This window comes from Corvus hawaiiensis, chromosome 17 (genome assembly GCF_020740725.1).
Source record: "Corvus hawaiiensis isolate bCorHaw1 chromosome 17, bCorHaw1.pri.cur, whole genome shotgun sequence".
In the NCBI taxonomy this organism is placed as follows: Eukaryota; Metazoa; Chordata; class Aves; order Passeriformes; family Corvidae; genus Corvus; species Corvus hawaiiensis.
In genome coordinates, this window is record NC_063229.1 from 3,297,693 (window position 1) to 3,310,024 (window position 12,332).

The 12,332-nt window shown below is 48.8% G+C and overlaps 1 protein-coding gene and 1 long non-coding RNA gene across 2 annotated transcripts in view; both read left to right on the plus strand.

Annotated features, from left to right (window-relative positions):
- Nucleotides 1-12,332, plus strand: part of LOC125334970 (centrosome-associated protein CEP250-like) — a 49,049-nt gene that overhangs the window by 20,842 nt on the left and 15,875 nt on the right. The gene's annotated exons all lie outside the window — the stretch shown is intronic.
- On the plus strand, nucleotides 9,322-11,203 carry LOC125334914. The gene is made up of 3 exons (XR_007207279.1): nucleotides 9,322-9,961; nucleotides 10,849-10,896; nucleotides 11,043-11,203. It is a non-coding gene; the product is annotated as an uncharacterized LOC125334914 (long non-coding RNA).

Genomic DNA, 12,332 nt, shown 5'->3' on the forward strand with positions numbered 1-12,332 from the left:
GCCCTGAGCTACAGATACAGGTTGCAACATTAAGGTATCTCTATAAAGCAAGCTATCATTTTGAACCCCTGGCACGGATTCCTTTGCACCTTGTACAAAAGGATTAGTAGCAGCAGACAGTGGAGGTGCAGCAGCAGGCAGCGGGGGTGCTGATGGCACGCTCTCATTTTCACCTTTTTCATCACTGTCACCCCTCCTGGCGGGTGGTACAGGTAGGTCAAAGGGATTTGTAGGGACGGGGGGGAGAAGGGGAGCGAGAAACAGGATCCGAAAAGGGAGGAGGCAAAACCCTCCGTGGCTTGGATACTGGAAACAATACAGGTTTTTCCTTGCCAGCCTGTGCCCTGCCACCCCCTCCCGCTGCAATGTTCCCAGTCCCACCAGCATTATCTGTCTCTGTTCTCTCTGATGTGCCAGCTGCTGCAGCGTCTTGCTCTTTTTTCAGTTCTTTCAAAGTGTCTAAAACTAACCTCCATGTCGTCATAAATTCTTTAACAGTATCATCTGCCCTAGAAGCAAGGTCGAGAATATGCCATCCCACTGCTTCCCATATATAATATATATTCCCGTATACTAAAAGTGTTGACACATGTGGTCTCAATCCCTTGACTTTTGCACCAAAGCTACAGTCTTTGCAATGTCAGCTTATCATATTTTATGCCACGTCGTTTTAACATCCACATTCATATATTAACTACTGAATTTTCCTCTTGGGATGTATTTGCTCCCATTCTGTTATCAACGGGGTCACCTTTAAAAGGTTGCAGTCCGATCTAGATCTTGGTAGCTCTCCTCGCTACTCTCCTTCCCGTCGAGTCCCCTGTTCTCCACGCAGGCTTCCTGCTCTCCAGGCAGGCTCTTTGGATCACGTCTCAGGGTCACCACATGTGGCTTTTGTCGAGGTGGACATAAAAGCACACACTAGTTGTAATCCATCGTCGAGAAAGGTAGAAGATTTTTTATTTTCTCTACTGCTATTCTTATACCTCTTCACAGTGCCTGTGGCCTAATTTAAGATTGGCTGCTTAGCTAACAATGACAAGGCTGTCTAACAAACAATGACCATTCAGGCAGTAAACAATCAGCTATACAAGCAAAAGTATAGTTGCTACATATTATCCACGAGCTCTTCCTTGTACACTCTCAATGTCCCATAACAAGAACATCCTCCCCTCGTGTCCAGAACATCTTCTCTCATTGATTACTTTCTTGTCCTTCTCTGTGGGTTTCACTAAAATTGCAAAATTTCACTGTAATATTCTCACAGGTAAATTCTGACTGGTTTCAGGTCTGATTCTGGGAGATTGTCAGTCCAGCTGTCAATCTCCTCAGGTCCCCCCTTTTTTTGTATTACAAAGGCAGCGTTTATTGACTTTCGCAGGGCCCTTTGCAAAAAAGACAATAAACACGGCACAATGAGCAGGATGCAAAAAATAACCAGTAGGATCAGGCATCCAATTTTGAGCAGATTTTTGACCCATCCCACAATTTGCCAATTGCCAAACAAACTATTGAGCCAATCAGATTCTGATTCTTCATGGAATTTGGACACACTTGTTTGTAATTTGTTAATGTGGGCATGAATAGATTTTGAATGATCAGACAAATTCATACAAGACATTCCATTGAAATCCTCACATCCATGTCCATGTGCTAATAACAAAAAGATCAACAGCAGCTCTATTTTGCAGTGTAGCGTGCCTTACTGAACCAACATCTGTTAATACTCCGGCTAAAGCAAGGGAAGTAGCGTTAGTCTGCCGAGCTAACCAACATCCTAACTTAACAGTCCCAGTGCTTTAGCAGCTGCTACTTGTGGAGAAAGGAAGGAGACAGTCCATCGAGTACCTGGTGGCCAAAATTTGGTGTTGTCATCGCAATCAGGGGCAAATGCATGGGTGCTGCGTTTTCTTCCCCATGGTTTATGCTGTAAAATCATAGATGTGTCAGGTGTTAACAGTGAGAGTCGTCCTAAGCTGCAAGGACCTCCCTTGATGTGTGATGGAATCGCAGCCCGTGCTCGGTCTCTGCAAATAAAAAACACCCCTGGTGGCAAAGCCAGAGGAATAGTAGTAGAGTGTGAAATATGTGGTGAACTGAAATTGCACCAGGCACTTTCACTGGCAAATATGGGTTGGTTAGGAGAAACATCTTGTCCTTTGGACTGATCAGATCCAGAGTAATTAAACTTAACCCAAAGGTCCATTTTCACAGATTCTAAAAGCTCTGTTTCGTGCGGCTCAAGAGTTGCAGGGGGAAGGTATGAAACCCACGGACCTTAAGCATCAGTGTGATTGTGTGATTGTAAAAGCTTGCGTTAACTGTCCTAGGCTTTGGCCAGTCACCTATCGGCAAGCCAACAAGGCCGGTAGAAAGAGGATTGTCAGGAGTAGCAGTGGCTAAGCACAGAGTATCTTGCCCCATCGCATTGGCCAGGGTAACTCACCTGTTGGTTCTCGGCTGACTGACAGGCCAAGCAGAAACAGCAGGCACTAAGCTCAGCAAAACTGACAAGGACCATATTGGCACCTGCATTTTTCTGTTACTCGTTGCCATTTGCACTCCAGTGCATCCCAGTGCAAGCCAATACCCTTGATCACAAGGATATACAGTGCAATACAGTCCTCCTTGGTCACCAGTGCTCGATGCTCTCTCTGGTCGGAGGTAGCTCGAACTACGCTGCCAAGGTCATCAGCCTGTGTTGCTGTTACCCTCAGGATCTGGCCGAGCAGGTGATGGGATGTTCTGCTGCAAATCAGGACGCACACACCTTGCTGGCACCCACCGTGCTCCAGTACCTGTGGAAACACGAGCGTATCCACGCCCCCAAGTGACAAGGTCCCAGGGGCCTTCCCACTGGCTGGTAAGCAAATTCCTTACCCAGACTTTAGCTCGAGGCAAATGTGTTTCACTGGTGGACTGCAAGGAATAAAAATGATTTAAAATTGAGGGATTGTTTGAATGAGCCGGTATGGTCAAGTGACTTATGGTATCTACAGCTTTCAAAAGTCTGGACTGTGGGGTTTCCCCTTGCATTCTCCCTTTTTGTTTTTCTAAAACAGTTTTAAGTGTGTGGTGAGCATGTTCAACAACAGGCTGACAGTGGGAGAATGAGGAATACCAAATTTGTGAGAGATGCCCCACAAACATAAAAGATTCCTAACTTTCTGAGAGGCGTAGGCTGGCCCATTGTCAGTTTTCACACAGGCAGGTGTGCCTAAAGCAGCAAAGGCTTGCTGCCGGTGCAAAATTACATCACAGGCCTTTTCTCCAGCATGAGCAGAAGCCCATATAACAGAGAAAAAGGTGTCAATGCATACATGTACATATTTAAAACGACCAGATTCTGAAATGTGTGTGACATCAGTCTGCCAAAGCTGTAGGGCCAAAAGACCACGGGGATTTACTCCTAAGGGTAAAGGTCCGTTAAAGTTATGACAATCTGGGCAGGCACTAACAACAGCACGAGCTTCTGTAGGCATAAGTGAAAACTTTACACAATGTGCGCGCATTTAGATGAAAAAAGGTGTGAGATGTTTTAGCCTGGGCTAGTTTATCTGGCTGAGGAACTGCCCAAATAGGATTAGCTAATGCATCAGCACAGGCATTACCTTCTGCAAGAAATCCTGGTAGGTTTGTATGGATTCTAATATGCAAAACATAAAAAGGATACATGCCTTGCAAAACAGCTGTCCACAAAGTGTTTAGCAAAAGAAACAATCCAGCATTATTAACTTCTTTCAAAAGGGAACAATCTACTCGTTGTACAACATCTGCAACGTAAGCTGAGTCAACAATTAGGTTAAAAGGTTCATTAAAATTATGAAAGGCCATAGTAACTGCTTTTAATTTGACCAATTGTATGGATCCAGTACCCTGACCCTGCAAAGTCTGCCATCCCTCCTAATTTTTCCAGGTGACAATTGCTGATTTGTTTTTCCTGACCCATCTGTAAATACTGTAGGCCCATCTACAGGAGTACAACTTAATTTAGGTTTTGCTGATAATGGGGTGATATTCAGTGATTGTAATAATCTATGTCTGGGAAAACGGTAATCAATTTGTCCTGTGTAGCTCTGCAGTGCAGAACTATTGGCCAAGGACCATTCAAAATAATCTTGCTGAATAGGAACAGTAAATTTAGCAGGATCTTTGGCAGCAATTTGCAGGCATTGGTATCTACACTTAATAATTAACTGAGCAATCAATTCAAAAATTGTAGTGACTGGTTTTTTAGGTTTATGAGATAAAAACATCCATTCTAGAATATGCAATGGGTCAGGGGACCAATGATCAGACCATTGTGCAATAATACCTGCTGGATGAAATTCTGGAATTACAACAAAAACAACGACATCAATGTCAGGGTCCACATGGTACACATGGTGATTGGAAATAGTTTGTTGCACCTTATCTAAGGCTTGTTGAGCTTCAGGGGTAATCTGTCTTGGTGAGTTTAAATCTGGATCTCCTGCTAATATATTGAACAAAGGAGAAAGTTGTGCAGTGGTGAGTCCTAAATAGGGTCGCAGCCAATTAATGGTTCCTAACAATTTCTGTGCATCATTTAGAGTGTGCACTGAAGTGTCAAATTGAACAGACTGAGGGCATATGTGTACTAGTTTGAAAACAAACTAGTGGGAGACACCAAGTCAGAATAACAATTTAATATGGAAATAAAAGGAGGGGGGAAAAAAATAAAGGCAGAAATCACTGGGTTAAACCGACAGAGTCAGGATACAACCTAGCACCCTGTTAGTCAGGGTGGTGGTAGCAGTCCAGCAGAATGGTGGCTGCAGTCCTCTGAAGCGGTGATCCTGTAGAAAAAAGGGTCTGCTCTTCCTCAGAAGGTCCAGTGGTGGCTGTGTAGCTCCTGTCCTCTGGAAATGCAGTGGAAAGGTTGTCTCTGGTGTTCAGAATCTCAGATTATATCCAGGATGGGATGCTTGGTTCCTCCCTCTGGGTGGAGCATCTCACAATGGGGTCATGAGTCATGAGGCCAAGTGTTGATTTGGCTCATTAACAGTAGATAGTCCGGAGGGAGTTATCTTTGAGTCATTCGGCAGGACAATGATGGGCCATGAACAGAAAGATAGTCTGGGGGGAGGAGGCAAGGAAACACTGCCCCACCTGATTTCAACAGCTCATGAGGATGGTACTAGAATACAGTGCAACCCAGGACACTGGTGGGACGTGCTTTTTGGGTGGTCACCTACCGCAACTGGCATTCTGAATACGTTATGTCACCCCATAATTGTTTTATTAATTTTGGTGAGTGCTTGCCTTGTGCTGTCTATTATGTTGCTTGCTTGGAAATACAGAGTGCTAAAGAAGTTATCAGTTTTAACTACCTTGTCAAATGCACACGGAAGAGCATTAAGGGATGCTTATTGTAAAATATTATTAGAAAAAGAATTTGTGTATTCGTAAAAGAATTTACTAACTCTATAGAAAAGGGGGAACTGAATCAGGGGGAGGAGGGGGAAGCAGAGGTTAAATGAGTTGCTAAGAAGCTGTTTGTTAAAAACAATGGATACAGCTTGCTCAACACTTATTGTGCCTACCAAAGCAGGATGAGAAGATAGAAGACTATTGATAATGGGAAGGAATCTTGACCAAAGATCCTGTTTTTGAACCTAAAACTAACTTAAACCAGCCTTGAAGTTTGGACTTGGGCCAGGAACACAAAGAGCATGCGCAGGGAAGCAAGGTGAAAAGTTCAGAAGGAGGAAGACCCTTTATTTTGTCCCAGAGACCCCTGCCCACAACTACCAGACGACACTGCGCAAGCGCAACGCGGATGTAAATGACTTTTGGGCTCATTGTAATAGGAGGCGAGGCTAAGGGGAGCTAGGTAACGAATATGTATAGGTGTACTGGGAAACTTAATGACTATGGAGCTTGTAACCTGATAAATACCAAGCTGAATGCAGCTGTCGGCACGCATGGTTTTGGAGGAGCTATCCCCCGTGTGTCCCAGCGCTGGAATAAACATACCTACTTTCCTACATATTCCAGCAGCAGAGTCTTTTCTGTATATCACTGGAGACATTGTGGGAGTCTGTGGGAGGTGAGATGGGAGTTTGGGGGGACTCTAATTAGCTTTTTGTCCACACTAGGCAAATACATTAATATTCATAATCCTATAAAGTCTTTGTTCTTCTTCCCAAAGTTCAGGACTAGCATGACTTTGGCTGAGCAGCAGTGCATGCCAATTAGTAAAGCTTACTAAAATAAATCAATTGATTTAGCTAATTGTAATGATCATGGATCATGTGTTTTACAGGGGCACATGGATAGGCAGATCAGGAAGTCCCAAGTACCTTCCAAGTACCTCCCAACAGGGAAAGGGAAGGAGGGGAAAATGCGGCCGGGAAATGAGGAGAAAAGAAGGCTACTTGCTCCAACTAATTGGGAGAGACCCCCTTGGACACACGCCTGACGGACTCTCTCCCTTTCTCCAAATCAAGGGACTTTTACAGGACTCCTCTGTCTCCTTTGTGGACACGAACTTCTAGTGACGTGAATTTTACCCACTGGGGGGTGGGGGGCTCAGGAGCTCCTCTGCCTGGGGAGGGGGGAGGAAAAACCAGTATAAACCAGTCCAGACTGGGGCAGGTGGGGAAAATTCAGAGTCACAAGGGGCCAGTGGCAGCGAGGCAGGGAGGGGCGGGAGTGATTGGCCGGGGAGGGGGAGAGGGGGAAGTGCCAGCCTCAGCCGGACCCCCCTCATTGATTGACAAGTGGGGAGCGGCTCCCGCCCAACCGGCGGGCGGGGAAAAGCGCCCTCAGTCATTGGCTGGGTGGGACAGGGGGCGGGGCGAGAGCTGTTCCCGCCTCAGCCGAACTCCCCTCAGTCATTGGCTGGGTGGGACAGGGGGCGGGGCGAGAGCTGTTCCCGCCTCAGCCGAACTCCCCTCAGTCATTGGCTGGGTGGGACAGGGGGCGGGGCGAGAGCTGTTCCCGCCTCAGCCAGACTTCATTCTGAGATTGGCTGGGCGGGTACCGGAAATGACCCAAAGAAGCGTCAAAACCTCCTCGAAATATCAGCAAAGCTGAGGAAAATGGAAGAAATTTAAATAAGTATGAAAAATATAAGGCTTTATTTTAGTTACATTTAAGCAATGGAGGGTTCAAAAGGTGGATTGTGCACTGAAACGTAGCAAAACCAAGAAAACTCCCAAAACCCCTTTAAGAATCCCTCGAAATTAAGTAAAATTGAGTGGAAGCGTAATAAATATGAAGAAATATGAAGAAGTTAAAGCCCTTTTTAACGTATAATGAAAAAATAGGGAGGTGTGAAAGGGGCTTTGGGTGCTAAAATGCCTCAAGAAAGCACCAAAACACGCCAAGCACCAAATTCCCCTCATGCCGGGGCTGGCTGTCCAGCAGCTCAAGTAGGAGAGTCCTCCAGTAGCTCAGGGGAGCCGCAGCCCTCGTGCTGAGGCACAGCCCGTGGAGAAAGGGGTCAATGGCCCGAATGCATGCTTTGGGAATCAGAGCTGGGTTCCTAAATCCTGTCGGAACTCTCTCTCCCAGACCTCTGGTGTCTGAGGGTTGTATGAGGGAAGGGTTTGCCAGCCATGAACTGCACTTGTCGATCATCTGAGCTCCGTTCAGGGGCAGTGTGGGAACCTGTTCCTTTCCCCTTCCCCAGGGGCAGAGTGTTGGTGAGGGCTGGAGCTGGAGGCTGTGTCTGCCCCCACAGCCGGTACCGTGGGGCTGCGGATGCTCCTGCCCGCGTGGGCTTGACTGAGCTGGGCTTTCTGCCTCTTTCAGGTGTCCTTGCTGCAGTCACAGCTGGCCCGAGACCAACAGCACTGGCAGAACTACACTGAGAGGTGTGCAAGGACCAGCCAGGAGCTCAGACCTTCACGGGAGCTGTCCTGCTCCTTTGCAGCTGTGCTCAAGGAGCCCAAAGCTGCTGTTCTGGAAGCAGAGACTCGAAGCTGCATCGGTCTCTGAAGCTTAACTTGGCAGTGACATCCCTGGGCCGTCAGTCTCTGGAGAGACGGGCCCTGGAGAAGGCAGGTGCCGCTCTTCTCTTCCCCAGACCATTTGTACCCTGCCAGAAACCAATTCCTGTCAACTGAGGCACAAAAATCCTCCCTAGGACACAGACGAATGTTCTCAAAGATGAGGGAGAAAAATATCTACCAAAGCTTTTCCAAGCATTTGGTTCTGGAAGGTCTGTTCTAGCGAGGTGTTCCGGTTTGGCCAAATTTAGAAATATATCCTCGGAGAGAAGGCACAACCACCCCTCCCCCACCAGGTTCGGGAAAAAATAAATTTTCCTCGAAGGAAAGTGAAGGAGATAAAACTATTTCTTTAACAAACACACGGGAAAAGGAAAATAATGCTAAATAATAAAATCTCTCACTGTGGAGAAAAAACCTGGGAAACTGTTAGAGTCCTCCTGTTGGTCTCCTCGGAGCTGGGGCTTGGCACAGGGCCAGGCCCTCTGCGCTCGGTGGAAGGTCCTCCTGATGTGTTCTAATATTGTAGCAGTCCAGTGGAAAAGGGAGAAAGTCCGAAATTCCAGGGAAGGAAAAAATAATTCAACTCTCTCTCCGGAGAAAAAGCAGCTGAGCAACTGGCCAAAAGCTGACCGGGAAGCCGCAAGCCGGGTGCCTCCTCCCTCCCCTGCCGCAGCTGGAAAAAAAACGCTATCTGTGTGTGACCTTGAACAAGCTGCAAACTGCTTTGAAAAAGTTGTGCTCAGTTTAGAGGCATAGAAATTAATTTCTGGGCATAGGCAGCGATATGGGATACACATCATAAGGTCACCCCAAGACACGAGGAATCTTTGAAATAAGCAGCAAGACTTTTCTTCTGCCTAGAAGACCTAGTGATATATTGCCAAACAGAGAGCAGAGAAAAAAATGCACTTGTGTCTGTCTTGGGATTCTTAATCTCTTTTATGAGCCTTAAACACTGCAACTCTTGGCGTTTCTCTGTAGGAATTTGAAAAGACCCTGAAACACCATTTTTCCTCCTCATGTGGCTGTTCTAGATGCAAAGCTTTACTTTCCATGAATATTTGTAAGCACCAAGAACCTTTTTAGGCTTTTTCTTACACCTCCCCTTTGTCAGGGGAGACAGACGAATTCCTGTGACTCAGGAACTAAGCGCATCCCTAAAGAGCATGCGGGTCTCAGGAATGCTGAGCCTTAAAACTGATGCTGTCTGGGCCAGCAACTTTGAACTCATGTTACGAGCCAGGTCCCTGCCCAGCTGCCCAGCTGGGCTGTGGGGATGTGGGGGTGATGGTGCAGGTGCCGGGGCAGCAGTGAGCTGGGATGGGTGGAGAGCCAGGGGAGGGCCTCTCCAACAGCCCCTGGAATGTTGGGGTTTGCACCGTGGCAACCATCAACAGCCCCTGCAATGTTGGGCTTTGGAGCCTGGCAACCATCAACAGCCCATGGAATGCTGGGCTTTGCACCTTGGCAACCATCAACAGCCCATGGAATGTTGGGGTTTGCACCGTGGCAACCATCAACAGCCCAAGGAATGTTGGGGTGTGCAGCCTGGCAACTGTCAACAGCTCCTGAACATTGGGGCTTTGACCTTGCAACGGCCAACAGCACTTTGATCTTGTGCTCTTGACCCAGCAAAGGCCAACGACCCTTGGATATTGGGGTTTGACCCTGCAAAGGCCAACGGCCTTTGGAGATTGGGGTTTGACCCTGTGAAGTCAAACAACCTTTGGAGATTGGGGTTTAGACCCTGCAAAGGCCAAAAGCCTTTGGAGATTGGGGTTTAGACCCTGCAAAGGCCAAAAGCCTTTGGACACTGGGGTTTAGACCCTGCAAAGGCCAACAGCCTTTGGACACTGGGGTTTAGACCCTGCAAAGGCCAAAAGCCTTTGGACACTGGGGTTTAGACCCTGCAAAGGCCAACGGCCTTTGGACACTGACATTTGGTCACTGCTCGTGCCAAGGGGCAGATGGAGACCCGGCGGGTGAGTGAGAGAGCTGCTGCCCTCTTTGTGCCAAGCCCAGCAGGGGCCTGGGTGGGCCTGGGCTGTGCCACTGGGAACAGTTCCCTTTGGGAATAGCAAGGGATTAACAGTTGGCTGTCCCAGAGCTGGCAGCAGCTTTGGTGCTGGCCATGGGGACCGGCCTGGGAGGGAATGGGGGGGCTCCTGGCCATCCCAGAGCACACCCACATCTCCTCCTCCGTCCTTGTCCCACTGGAGGGTGTGGGCACAAACAAGGGAGCAGCTTTCATTGCCTTCCCCTCAGCCCAATTCACAGTGCAGCCTGAGCGCTTCCCGGAGACAAGAATGGGTTTCTCCCAGACATCTCCAAGATGATCCCTGGTGGGGCAGAGGAGGCCACGAGGATGACAGGAAGATGCTCCAAGGGCTGCAGCACCTGTGCCAAGGGAAAGGGATGCAAGAGTTGGGGTTGTCCAGCCTGGAGAAGGTTCCAGGGTGACCTTCCAATGCATGAAGGGGCTGGAAGAGAGCTGGAGAGAGACTTAAGCCAGGGGCCTGCAGGGACAGGACAGGGTTTAATGGGATATTGGGAGAGAATTCTTCCCTGTGAGGCTGCTTGAGGCCCTGGCACAGGTTGCCCAGAGAAGCTGTGGCTGCCCCTGGATCCCTGGCAGTGTTCAAGACCAGGTTGGATGGGGCTCTGGGCAATTCCCCTTGTGGTGCTCTAAGAAGTGATGGGACACCTTCCAGCATGTTTGTTTGTGCTGCTGTCAACCTACTGGGCTGAAAATATTCCCAAGGAGGGGAGGAAGGAGCTGAGCTGGAATTCCAGGCTGGGAAGCATTTAGAGGCAACTGCCTCAGGGGCAGCCATGCAGTCTGAGTGTGCTCTTCCCTGTGCTCTTCCAGGGAGCTCGAGGCCTTTCTCACCAGGGACGTTTCTCCAGAGCCCCTGAGGTGAGTAAACTGCGCTGAGCTGGCTCGGATTTGAAACTGGTCCTCCACGAATGGACACTGGTTCTTGTGGAATCAGAAGAGGCATCTCAGTGGTACTTTGGAATAGGAACAGAGTACCTGACTAACAGCTGGATGTGGGCTTTCAGGTGCTGTTAGACGGCAGTGGCAGCATGGCCAGTTCCATCACCGGCACTGACCGTTCCCAGCATGCAGCCTCCAGGAACAGCCTCTCAACTCTGACATCCACTGATGCACAGCATCCCTTTAAATTGGTTTGGGAAGCCACAGAGAGTTGTGGGCGCTTGCAGCGAGGTTTTGAGCAAATGGAGGAGCAATGCAAGAAGCTCCGAAGCCACCAGGAGCAAATAGACTCTCTGATGGAAGAAATCAGAAGGTGAGTGTTTCTTCCTCCTCCTCCTGCGTTCCAGAGGCAATCTGCGTCCAGGTCTGGGCGTTCAGAGGTGTTCTGGGCGAAGAACTCACCTGCCCTACCATGTGTAGGCCTCAGTGTGGCTCTCGAGCATCGTCCTGTCAGGGCTTTTCATGCTCTACTGTGACTCCCAAGGCTGCCTGGGAGATGCACAGCGATGTTGGAGTCGAATACTCCTTCCTCTCACTGTGCTGCTTCCCTGAATTCTGTTCTTTGGGTGCCCCTGTCCAGCCACTGCTTCTCACTGAAGGAAGGCAAAATCCTGCCTTCCTTTCCCTTTGCCTCTGAGGATTTCCTTGGGAGGGAAAGAGCAAGGTCTTCCTTAGCCCACTGCCCCCAGCTCCATCGTGGAGGGTTGAAAATGGGATCGATGGCTCTTCAGGCCTCTTCCTTCTTCTGACTGAGCCTTGTCTCTGCAGTGACTGTGAAAACCTTGAGAAGTCCAAGGAAAATGTGCAGCAATGCACTGGAATCCCGGCAGCAGGAGCCTTGAGTCTGCGCCAGAAGAACAGCAAGCAGCTGAAAGAAGCATCAGCCCAGGCGGAAAAGGCGGTGCAGCAGGACAGGATGGAGGTTGGTTTTGCAAATGAGGCTGGTTTTCCATTGAAAACTTGTCTTGCCCCTTCTTGTACAGTGGAGGACTTGGTGCACTCGAGGGAGAAGACCCATCACTGCAGAGGGAGCTGGAAGTCAACAGGCAGGCACTGGAGGAATTGCAGCTTCAGAGGGAGCTGCTGGAGCAAGAGGGGCGTGATGTTACCGTGGCTCTGGACACCTTATTCCTAGGCAGCACCTGTGAGAGTGGCAGTTGTGCCAGCCAGATCAGGCCAGATGCTGTTTCTGGCAGGAGAAGAGAGGGACACTGCTGTGCACACCTGGCTCAAGATGGCACACGCATTTATTAGCCAGGCATATGCATGTTCATCAGCAAAGGGTTACATGCTTCTGCAAAATTTGTTAGTTTGGGCAGCCCCAGAGCCTCTAAAACAGGGAACGGAGCTGGGGA